Source organism: Ptychodera flava, chromosome 17 (genome assembly GCF_041260155.1).
Source record: "Ptychodera flava strain L36383 chromosome 17, AS_Pfla_20210202, whole genome shotgun sequence".
In the NCBI taxonomy this organism is placed as follows: Eukaryota; Metazoa; Hemichordata; class Enteropneusta; family Ptychoderidae; genus Ptychodera; species Ptychodera flava.
In genome coordinates, this window is record NC_091944.1 from 11075207 (window position 1) to 11086120 (window position 10914).

A 10914-nucleotide genomic window follows, 5' to 3' on the forward strand; every position below is an offset into this window, starting at 1 on the left:
GTGGCTTTGAAATGTGTCGTGATACCCAAGCTCATCGTGAAATGTGTCCGATACGCTGAGTTGCAGTACTTACGTGAAACCACAGAGGAACATAGACAGAGTGGCAACACTTGCATGCCTTTTGTTCCATGGTCGTCTCGGTAGACTATTGGCTTTTCATATTAAAATGAGCTTCAAAGGTGTTAAACTTTTTGGAGGCTTTGTTTGTGGTTGATAATTACACGAGATTATGCGAAAAATACGACGAGATGGCATCGTACCGCCAGTCGCGTAGCAACCATAGTTACTTTGTGAGCTCTCAGGCCAGAAACACTGCTTCACGCCAATCAAAACATAACACGCCAGCAGTTTCATAAACATGTCCTTCCTTGACGCATGTGTAAAAGACGGCATGACTGACCGTAAACCATTGAGTAAAACCAGAGAGTATCGATAAAAGACTTTCAAATTTGGTTCAATCATACTCATTATATATTCATAAAAATATGAGAGGAATTTTTAAAACGGTAAAACTCACTTTCCTGAAGCTCAAAACACTCCCGTTTTCGCCAGCACGTCAAATCCGCTCAGCACCACACAACAACAACAACACAAACTTTGCCGAACATACTTTCGCTTAACCATTGGCGAAAATCCGAAAATTACCGAAGGATTCATGGCCGGCACTCTTCGGAAAAGAGAGGCGAGAGCAACCTGAGGCGAGGCGAACATGGATGGGTTACGTAACCGCTTCACGCCTTAAACAATACCCGTTGCCACTCTATCAATGTTTCTCTATGGTGAAACGCACTGTAATTAGGCCACACGATGATGCCAGGGAACAGAACTTGAACCTTTGTATATACGACTAGGCGAGAAGGCTCCGCTCTCACAAAGAGCCCGTTAAAGCTGTCTAATATTTAATTAGCTTAGGTGCAGAGGTGTGGTTGGACCTAGTGTGACCTCATATTTCAATTGACAACTGCAAACGTTTGAAGCCTAGACAAAAGTGATGTAATACAGTAGGAAGGGTGATGATGATCGATGTGACGCTCACGTGACATTTCGCTGCTGCCCATTGAATTATTAACAAATATTGTATTCGGTGTCTACATGACTGTAGCTTGTTGTCTATCGGATCCTTTGAGATGTGCCAGTCATTTTATTGTTTCGGACAGGACATCGGTGGTTAAAAGGGATCAACTTTACAACTTCCTCTACCGGTAATTCCCAAAAGTACCGTAAAATTTCCGGACAAATATTTATCTTTGCATGTTAATAATTAAACGCCGACGTCATTTCGTGTCAGCTGCATTTGGAGATAATAACTGACAGTATTTGAATTGATTCATATATACATTACCATAGCGACATCTTTAGTTTATCTTTGCACATTTCGCTGTCGAAACCAAAGCGAAGACATTGCTATAGGTAAAAATTATATAAATGTCGGAATATTCCTGTCTTTTATACAACAAATTTGATATGAAAAATAACTGTCATTCAACAAGCAAAGTTGATAGAAATCAATGCAATTCAGTAATTTCTCGTTCGGATTCAACCTCACAGCGTTCGGTAGCTATTCAAATAGCAATGGAGTCAGAGGTCAAAACCACTGGGCTACATCCCATCACTTGAAAAACATGAGTATGTATTTGATATATTTGTGACAGGCAGGAGGCATCGTTTCAATGCAAATGCAAATGCAAATGCCAATGCAAATAGTATTTAATCATCGCCAAGTCAGGTGACACTTGTCTACAGTACAAATCCAAAACTCTATGCAGAACTTTATTCCCGAGAACTTTTGCATTCACAAAGAGGTGTACGCAAGGAAATGAAGGGGATAAAACGGCTTACATGCTTTAAGAGGACTGAAATGTAACTTCCTGGTGGGACTCTGCTAGGGACTCTAGCGAAAAAGCACAGTCCTGCGAAAAGAAAAACTTAAGATAACGACGGAAGATAGAAGAAGTTAGTAAAATACCGTGGAAGAAAATGGTATATGCAGACCACATGGAGCAAGGAGTGAGTTTTATAGTTGGTTGTAGTAAGAGGAGTTTTCGTCGGAAGCTCTGTCACACAGTGTAGGGGAAACTGAGATAGGATATGTAGATATGTGGGTGTTCGTGTTGATGAAAAGGTAACGACTGTAAGTCCTGTATGTGAAGTGGAATTATGGGGATCTGACAGGAACAGTGAGAGTAAACATCGTATAAGGGCATGGAAGACTGGATGAAGACAGAACATGTCTGCTTATACTGGGAGCGGATGTGAAAAATATCTCTGGTTTGTAGCCGAGACTTGGTAGCGGGTGTAAAAACATGGTTGTTTTCACGCCTTGGTTGAGCGAGCCTGCGGCGCATGCACCTTGCCCCGGCGGAGTGTCTCATAGCATTTAACATTTATTACATCTCTCAAGTATGGAAATCACGACATGCGACCTGCGACTTCAAAACTGCGATTTGCGTTCTGCAAGTTTGAAACATGCGACCTGCGACTTCGGCATTTAGACCTATGTGTAACCTGCCAGGGCTCGAAATTAGCGGTAGTCCCGCGTCCACAGATTACCAACTTTTCCCTGGGGCTACCAAACCCATGAAATGGTAGCCAACACTGACTGCCAACGCCTGGGACATGAAATTACTTAGTTCGACATGGTGTTGATCGCTGTGAAATGACCGACGCTTATACAGTCAACCCAGCTGGACACAGAAAGGCCAGACTATGGCTTTGTCATGCAAATTGAAAGGCGACAGTGCAGTCGAATTGCTGCGAAAAACTTCCAATGAAATATCATTATCTGAACTGATGTACTTGGATGACAGGCTCGGGAAATGATGGCCAATGAAAATTCATTTTCGTAGTTATATGGAACACCGGTCACGACATGCGACATGCGAGTTTTTTAAACTGCGATCTGCGGTTAGGGTTAGGTTTAGGGTTAGGGTTAGGGGTTGAGGTTAGGGTTAGGGTTAGTTAGGGTAAGGTTAGGGTTAGGGTTAGGGTTAGGTAGCAGATCACAGTTTAAAGACGCAGGTCGCATGTCGCAGGTCGTGACCGGTCTTCCATACTCAAGCGCTAATTCTGCAATGAAGTATTCAAAAGCGCTGTACACGACAGTTAAAAATTATGGAAAATTCAATAAAATCTGAGCCACCTGAAATTTTTAAAAAGTATAAAATGACTAAAACAAGCAGTCGTTACAATCGATAGCAAATATAATAAAATCAAAGCCTACTAGGAAATTTAAAAATTAGATGTACAAACAGACTAAAAAAGAAGTGCCGAGGCACCGTGGGGCAGTGGTACCGGACTCATTATCGAAGGATGATGAGTTCGAGACCCGGTAGGTCCAGATTAATGCCAAAGGACGGTGAGTTCGAGACTCCAGCATGGTTTTGGGCCCCTTGAGCAAGGCACTTTACTCCTCATTGCTCCATTCGGCAGTGGGTTATGGGGACCTTATCCTTTGATTTGGTTCGCCAGTTAATTAGTAATAAAAAAATAAATAAAAAATTATGTAAAGATTTTAATTCTCACGGCATAGAATTCCAAAGTGTAGGACCACAGACAGCAAATGCCCTGTCATTCGTCTTATTGAAAGATTCTAAGATAAGATTCTATTAGATCCTATAAGATTCTAACTATCGTTTGCAATTTACATGTAGTGGGGTTTTGTTCACGTTTCAACAGAACCAGTTCAAACCAGTCAATTATCTCAATAAAAGCAAAGACCTTTACCCTTTACTGTTTAGTTAACAGTAATTGATTGAGTAGTTTTTCTGATTACAGTGATTAGTACAGATAACACGATTGGAACTATTTTGGGATAATTGGATCTTCATATTTTTCAAATTCTCAAAAATCTTAGGTGCTCTATAGCTGAGTGTCTCAATATGACAAAATAAGTGTGTAACGTAAAAAGAAAAGCAGATGAGCTTACATTTGCAGATTTTAAGATATTTACTTCACCATCCAATTATCCCAATTAGTTCCAATCGTGTTTGATGCAACAGCGGCAACGAAGCGATCTGAGAGTCACAGATACATGCCAACAAAAAAAAAGTCATTAGGCTGCGTTCACAAAAAATGGTAAGGGGTAGAGGAATTCGGAGGGAATTGAAAATGTTGGGGTAGTAGAGGGGGGACTTGAAAGTTTTGCTGTGTATAAGGGGGATTTGAAAGTATTTTGGTTTCCCATTATTGCTTGCATTTTCAGATTCCATGGTTTGGTATAGGTAATTGAATGAAAAAATAAATCACGCTTTTACGTCGTTCAATGGCTCTAATGTTAGTAATAATTAATTATATAAAATCTAGAACCATTTTGTCGCATTACATTTATTAATGTATTTCGAAAAAAATCTTAAAATATATGAATGCTATTGAATTTTCATAAAAAACAACAAGTAGACCTTGTAAAATGACAGAAGCTGCAACTGATGATATTTTTTTTCAATATTTCTATGCAATGTATCAAATACAGTTTCTTGCTGTCTCCCTTTAGCAAGCCGAAACACACAATATTCAGTTTGTCAACAAAGCCAGTATATGTAAACACTATTGGTGATAAATGAGAGTCCAGACTAAAAGTCATTTGTCAATGAGACAGGGATACACATAAAAAGACTCGTTAGGACTTTCAAAACGTTCTACGGTCGATATGACGACATTGTGGCCAAATATGACACCTCGGTCACTCACATGATAAGCGACAGCATTCCCGGCTTTGACTTAATAGTGATTCATATCCTGTATCATTTCATACAATATTTAGACAATTTTGGGACCAGGCCTGACGGGTGTAGCAAGCTAGCAGGGTACGCTTACCCATTCCGGACACCTGGTACCACCACTAACCATTAGTGGTTCAGGATGGTCCTATTTAAATTTGTAAATCACAAAATATCCCATGGACCTGATATGATAAATGTATTACCTTTAATGGAAATGATTATTGGACCAGTTTAATGTCATATTGTAATGAGTACTCTGTCTACAGGGTGTATAGATGAATGATCAGTAGGTATGTTAAACTCAATCTGTTCCTACATTTTACATCATCGTGAATCAATATCATTTTTGTGGTTATTTTTTTGTAAATCGTGTTGAAATGCCTTAAACCTATTTACCAAGCCTTGGTATTAATACGCATCAGTTTTATGGTATATTGACATTTCCGTGTATATGAAATGTAACTGACAGCAATATATGTGTTCATAACACATATGTATAGGTTGTGTTGATTGGCTGAATACTTGGTTTTTTGCCCCTTGAGCAAGGCACTTTACTCCTCATTGCTCCATTCGGCAGTGGGTTATGGGGACCTTATCCTTTGATTGGCTTCGCCTGTTAATTAGTAATAAAAAATAAATAAAATATTATGTAAATATTTTAATTCTCAGGGCATAGAATTCCAAAGTGTAGGACCACAGACAGCAAATGCCCTGTCATTTGTCTTATTGAAAGATTCTAAGATTAGATTCTATAAGATCCTATAAGATTCTAACTATCGTTTGCAGTTTACATGTAGTGGCGTTTTGTTCACGTTTCCACAGAACCAGTTCAAACCAGTCAATTATCTCAATAAAAGTAAAGACCTTTACCCTTTACTGTTTAGTTAACTGTAATTGATTGAGTAGTTTTTCTGATTACAGTGGTTAGTACAGATAACACGATTGGAACTATTTTGGGATAATTGGATCTTCATATTTTTCAAATTTCTCAAAAATCTTTGGTGCTTTATAGCTGAGTGTCTCAATATTACAAATTACTCACAAGTGTGTAACGTAAAAAGAAAAGCAGATGAGCTTACATTTGCAGATTTTAAAGACATTTACTTCACCATCCAATTATCCCAAATTAGTTCCAATCGTGTTTGATGCAACAGCGGCAACGAAGCGATCTGAGAGTCACAGATACATGCCAACAAAAAAAAGTCATTAGGCTGCGTTCACAAAAAATGGTAAGGGGTAGAGGAATTCGGAGGGAATTGAAAATGTTGGGGTAGTAGAGGGGGGACTTGAAAGTTTTGCTGTGTATAAGGGGGATTTGAAAGTATTTTGGTTTCCCATTATTGCTTGCATTTTCAGATTCCATGGTTTGGTATAGGTAATTGAATGAAAAAATAAATCACGCTTTTATGTCGTTCAATGGTTCTAATGTTAGTAATAATTAAATAAAATCTAGAACCATTTTGTCCCATTACATTTATGAATTTTTTTCGAAAAAAATCTTAAAATGTATGAATGCTATTGAATTTTCATAAAAAACAACAAGTAGACCTTGTAAAATGACAGAAGCTGCAACTGATGATATTTTTTTTCAATATTTCTATGCAATGTATCAAATACAGTTTCTTGCTGTCTCCCTTTAGCAAGCCGAAACACACAATATTCAGTTTGTCAACAAAGCCAGTATATGTAAACACTATTGGTGATAAATGAGAGTCCAGACTAAAAGTCATTTGTCAATGAGACAGGGATACACATAAAAAGACTCGTTAGGACTTTCAAAACGTTCTACGGTCGATATGACGACATTGTGGCCAAATATGACACCTCGGTCACTCACATGATAAGCGACAGCATTCCCGGCTTTGACTTAATAGTGATTCATATCCTGTATCATTTCATACAATATTTAGACAATTTTGGGACCAGGCCTGACGGGTGTAGCAAGCTAGCAGGGTACGCTTACCCATTCCGGACACCTGGTACCACCACTAACTATTAGTGGTTCAGGATGGTCCTACTTAAATTTGTAAATCACAAATATCCCATGGACCTGATATGATAAATGTATTACCTTTAATGGAAATGATTATTGGACCAGTTTAATGTCATATTGTAATGAGTACTCTGTCTACAGGGTGTATAGATGAATGATCAGTAGGTATGTTAAACTCAATTTGTTCCTACATTTTACATCATCGTGTATCAACATCATTTTTGTGGTTATTTTTTTGTAAATCGTGTTGAAATGCCTTAAACCTATTTACCAAGCCTTGGTATTAATACGCATCAGTTTTATGGTATATTGACATTTCCGTGTATATGAAATGTAACTGACAGCAATATAAGTGTTCATAACACATATGTATAGGTTGTGTTGATTGGCTGAATACTTGAACATATGTATAATAAGAGCTTGGAGTTAATACAAAAAGCAAAAAAAAACCCTGAAAATCTGAAAAGTATCAAAATTTTATGTTTGTAATACTGTTTGCTTAAGAGTGTATGATCAGAAAAATTGCAGCAGCTGCTGTTATACTTTTGTATTAGGGAGTTTTGAATTCTGGTATATTAGAATAATCAAAAATCAAAGAAAAACTAGGGTCACCAAGCTTAATTTTCTACAAATGTACCATGAAAAGTCACAATTGTTCATGAAAATCACTTTAAGTCAATAATAAAACCATTCATTTCAGTTCATGAAGTGAATGAAATTTTCACATTCTTATCGTACAATAACACAAAAGTAAAATTTTGAACAGTAAACATTCTAAATGATAAAATTTATGTAGACAAATGGGAGTTAAAATGTTTGAATAAATGGATTTTTTTTATTTTTCACCAACTTTGCCATTATTATACCCAAAATTTCAGAGATTAAAAGTTTTATTTGATACAATATTTCAACCTTCTAGTATTGCCAATTTTGTAATACTTTTCTAAGTAGGATCTAGGTCATTTATGTAAAATATTTTTTCCGTAAGTCAACGTGTTCAGTTTTTCACTATTTCGCAAAATGTAGCCAGGAATTCACAATTTGCATATTCTCTCATGATCGTCATTTTGCTCTTCAGCGGGTTCTCTTTGACCGTGACCCGACCAGATTTGATTAACTCAAGTCGGCTTAGACTGATAAATCGAAAAAGTCCTATGATGCATAACTTTAAAAATTTTTCTTAGGAATGTGGCTCTATAAACTACTGAGAACATTTCTATAACCACAACAGAAGATTTATATGTGCGTCAAAACGAGGCAGTGTCGAACATCTGCGAGGAGAACCGCACAATACTGTATGTAGGTCATTTCCCTCCACACTCATCATAACCTGAGTTCAATTAGTCTAGAACATTCTCAAGGTCACTGCCTTAATGACCTCACAACCTTGAATCAACGACGTCATATCCGGGCTAGACGGATATGCAGCTTACGTTGACGATGTCATCCTGTATAGTGACACCTGGGAGGAACACATCAAGCTCATGCGGAAGTTCTTTAAGAGACTGAGTAAAGCAATGTTGACTGTCACCTTGCCAAATCTGAGTTTGGTTGGGCAAGGGTGACTTACCTCGGACATACTGTAGGACAGGGTGAGGTAAAACCTGTTGATGCCAAAATCAGTGCCATTTCAAGTTTTCCCATACCAAACTGCAAACGACAACTGATGCGCTTTCTCGGTATGGCTGGTTACTACAGAAAATTCTGTCCAAATTTCTCCACAATTACTGAGCCTTTGACTAACTTACTTCAAAAGAAAGTAAAGTTTGTTTGGTCAGAGCAATGCCAACAGGCATTTGATACACTTAAAGCCATACTGCAAAGTGCTCCAGTGTTGTCTGCACCAGATTTCACTTTGCCATTCAAATTAGCTGTGGATGCTAGTGATACGGCTGCTGGTGCTGTTTTATTGCAAGAGGATAGTCATGGTGTAGATCATCCTGTTTGCTATTTTTCACGCAAATTTAACAAATCCCAGAGAAACTACTCTACAATTGAAAAAGAGTGTTTTTCTTTGATATTAGCTTTACAGCATTTTGAAGTTTATGTTACTTCTTCAAATCAGCCAATAGTGGTTTATATTGATCACAACCCTCTTGTTTTTCTGCAGAAATTTAAAGGCAAAAATCAGAGATTGCTAAGATGGAGTTTAATGTTACAAGAGTTTAATCTTGATATTAGACATATCAAAGGCAGGGACAATTTAATTGCAGACTGTCTCTCTCGTATTTAGAGTTTATTGTTGTTCACTTTCAAGAAATTTACTTTAGAGTAAAAAAAAAAAAATTTGAGTACTTAAATCTTTTTCAAGATTACATTTGCAAAAGAAAGATTTTTCTTTGAAAAATTTTCTTTTTTTGAAGAGGGGGTGTGTTATGTAGGTCATTTCCCCCACACTCATCATGACCTGAGTTCAATTAGTCTAGAACATTCTCAAGGTCACTGCCCTTAATGACCTCACAACCTTGAATTCAATTAGTCATGTTTGGAATGTTCTAGAAATTTAGTTAGTTGTGTAAGAGAGATAATTTTAGAACAGTAATTAGCATGTCAATAAAAGTTCTAGACTGTTCTTATATGCTCTTATGTAAGCGCATGTGTATATAAAAGGGACGTGCACAGCTTCCAGTCAGACTTTTTGGATCGTGTCTCTTGTGTGTTACTAAACTCCAGCAGTAGTCATTCTCAAGACTTTTCAAGACCTTCACTGCCAACGCTGGATTTATACTGTGGACTTTGTGCAACTACAAGCCTGCAAGCCGAAGGACTGTTCATTCATCCGACTGACTGTTACAACTCTGAGACTGGAGCTTTGCCGTCCCAGCTGAGATAAGTAGTCTGTACACTTTTAAAGCTTGTACTCTATCCCTGACTTAGCAATTAGTGTTATTTTGTAATAAATTTTTTTTTAAACGGAAACTGCTGAGTTCACCATTTTGTCGTTTTCTCTTCACGTAACAATACATGTTGATTTTTTTCTGCGCGTACATCCCTTATAAACATGCCGGTATGTGATAGTTAAGAGATGGAAAGATTTGATCGTTAGAGGGGGATTTGAAATCTTTTGAGGTATTGAGAGAAGATCTGAAAACACAAGATTGCAATCGAGATTCCTCCTCACTCACCATTACAGTTTAACTACAGGTTGGGAGTCCAGAAAATTGATGTGAAATGTGACAACCTTGACTTCACGGAATTAACAAGGTCATCGAATTCTCACTGATAGTTCAAAGAAATGTTCTTATTCAAACAGTAAATAATATGGCTTTATATGGTAATCTTAATGTATTAAAGACCATGTTGTTCAGCCTGTTGTGTAAAACTTGAGCATATTTACCCAATTTCTTGCCCAGTTTTCCTTTCCTATCAGCCAATAACATGTTTTGTTCATATTCTGGACTAATCAGTAAACGTACACTTACAGCAAAAAACAGGATGGTTGGACAGTCTCATATACATTACGTTACTTTTTTGTACGTCTCACACAAGTTTGTAGATACATTGTAGATAAAAAGAACCGACTCATTTGAATGAAATACTAATCAAGTAACTCTCCACTCCACTGTTTATCTTTGTGTGTCTAGACAGATTGGCATCAGTACCTATACATTGTATTATGGTTTGTTTAGCCAGAGTGCTGTCCTAATTAACTTCGGTCTCTACTATCAACACGATAACTAATTTAGCAATTCCCTTGTGTGTTCTATCCAGACACTCAAATGACTCTGTTCTTTTATCTACAATGTTATCTACAAAACTTGTTTGCCACGTACAAAAAAGTAAACGTATGTATATGAGACTGTTCAACCATCCTGTTTTTTGCTGTAAGCTTGCCAGACGTGTCTTTGCTTAACTTTCTACAGTTTCTTATCAATAAGTTTGTGAAGCAGATTAACAAGAAAAAACTTGCTTTGCATTGATCATGGTTATACGCTGATATTTCGTGTAAAAAACTCTGCCGAAATTCTTGCAAAATGCTATTAATTTGTTACTAACTTAAACGGCGAAATTGTACTACTGCCGCTTCAGTTCCACAATACAAAAAAGGTCATCTGTAAATGGTTGCAAAACAGATCCTGTGGAATGTATACTAGGTCTCTTGAGAGATTGAGATCTATTTTGCCTTCTATCTTAACTGTTATGCCTACGGACCACTTTTCCGTTGGTCCAAGCTGTACCCCGATCCAGCCTTTGAGCCCACCA